At 51.7% G+C, this 1,987-nt stretch overlaps 1 non-coding gene across 1 annotated transcript; it reads right to left on the bottom strand.

Annotated features, from left to right (window-relative positions):
- Positions 1-1,676: 1,676 nt before the first annotated feature.
- TRNAP-AGG (transfer RNA proline (anticodon AGG)) lies at positions 1,677-1,750 on the bottom strand. The gene has a single exon. It is a non-coding gene; the product is annotated as a tRNA-Pro (tRNA).
- Positions 1,751-1,987: the final 237 nt, after the last annotated feature.

Here is a 1,987-nt window from a genome sequence, read left to right as displayed (position 1 = left end):
TAATTAAAATGCCTTACTTATTAGCGAAGTAGCTTCTCTTATTTGTGCCACCTGGAAAACACCATGCAACTAAAAGCATTCTCATCTGATGTGACCAAGCAAAGCATAATCAGCTTCCTTTCTGCCTTCCCTTGCTACTGTCTTTCAGCTCTCTCCCTTGCTACTCCATTTGTCCCTTTCTCTTTTCTCTCTTCCTGTCCTTCTAGATCTGGTCTCCAAACCACCGTGTTTCTCTCTGCCTCCACCCAGCTGCTAGTCCGTGCCCCTGTTGCTTCCTGGTACAGGAACTTCCCTGATGATTCTCTTTCCATCCCTCAGTATTGCCAGTTCCAGGTTGGGACATTGAAGGTGGACCCTGGGGAGGACAGGGACCCCAGTGAAGCACACCATAGAGCTGGTCCTGCAAAGCATCCATTTTCCCAAAGTGAACAGATCTCTCCAAGTTGCAGATGAGCTATAGTTCCAGGGGGTCCCCAGGACCCCCCAGCAGGCTGCCAACCCAGAACTCACTTTTACATTCTTTTCAACACTACAGCTGGCTCTCTGAACAGTCCTACTAGAAGATCACTCCTTTCCACCACCCTACCCCCACTCATTTCCCAGCTGGAGTAAGAGAGTGATTGGCTAGGAAAAAGGGAGCTGGGGTCCAAAGACATATGAGTTGGCAGTCAGCCCTACCTAAAACAGAGACCGACAGGGATGGTTTGCCATTGCCTACCTTTACATAGCGACCCTAGACTTCCTTAGTGGTCTCCCATCCAAGTACTAATCAGGGCAGACCCAGCTCAGCCTCCGAGATCTGCTGAGATCAGGCTAGCCTGGGTCATCCAGGCCAAGAAAAGACTGGAGTCTTGTGGACTGCTCCACCCGCAGCCACTGTCAAGTTGGGAGGACCCAGCTGGTCAACTGTCTCCATAGCACTTCAGGTGCTTCCTAGGAGGAAGAGCCCACCCAAGAAGGAGAAAGAGCCAGCCCTGTAAAAATCCCCATCCCCTGACATAAAAGCCATCTTTGGGACCAGAGAGGTGACCCCCCCGCCCACAAATGCCCCACATGCAACTGAAAATGGGGTACTAAGCTGTAGGAGCCCAGGGCCTTTGCGCCCTACAGGACAGCTCTGAGGGGAATCCGCTGCTGCTGCTGCAAGCTGCCACTGACTCAGCGTTGCTTCACCTTGCCTTGCCACCATCCTACAAGGAGACTATGGCCTAAGCTACACCACAGAGCTGCATCCAGGCTGAGCATGCAGTTGAGGCTGAGAGGGTGAAGCTACTCTGTAAGCCTGTCAGTTCTGCCCTCTGCTGAACCTCCTGGGAGCAGCAATGCCACTCTCATCAGCTCTTTTTTTCTTCTGAGGAGACAAAGGCAACTCCCAGCCACAGCTGCCTGAAGGACTGCCACAGCTGGATGAATCAGACTGTCAGCTGTAATCACTCATGAGGTGAGTCTGGCCTCTGCTGCTCCTTTCACCTTCACTATACAGCACCCATCTTAAGCACCATGATGGGCAGCTTTGCGGCTGAGCAGTAGATGTGGTGAACATATGAACATATGAAGCTGCCTTATACTGAATCAGACCTTTGGTCCATCAAAGTCAGTATTGTCTTCTCAGACTGGCAGTGGCTCTCCAGGGTCTCAAGCTGAGGTTTTTCACACCTATTTGCCTGGACCCTTTTTGGAGTGCCAGGGATTGAACCTGGGACCTTCTGCTTCCTAAGCAGATGCTCTACCACTGAGCCACCATCCCTCCCCTAATATGAACATATGAAGCTGCCTTCTACTGAATCAGACCCTGGGTCCATCAAAGTCAGTATTGTCTTCTCAGACTGGCAGCGGCTCTCCAGGGTCTCAAGCTGAGGTTTTTCATGCAGATGCTCTACCACTGAGCCACCATCCTTCCCCTGACCAGCAGTGGCTCTCCAGGGTCTCCAACTAAGGTTTTTCACACCTATTTGCCTGGGCCCTTTTAGTTGGAGATGCCGGGGAT

The sequence above is a fragment of the Heteronotia binoei genome, chromosome 16 (assembly GCF_032191835.1).
Source record: "Heteronotia binoei isolate CCM8104 ecotype False Entrance Well chromosome 16, APGP_CSIRO_Hbin_v1, whole genome shotgun sequence".
Lineage (NCBI taxonomy): Eukaryota > Metazoa > Chordata > Lepidosauria > Squamata > Gekkonidae > Heteronotia > Heteronotia binoei.
Note: the sequence above shows the minus strand (reverse complement) of the source record. Positions and strands in the feature narration are given on the sequence as shown.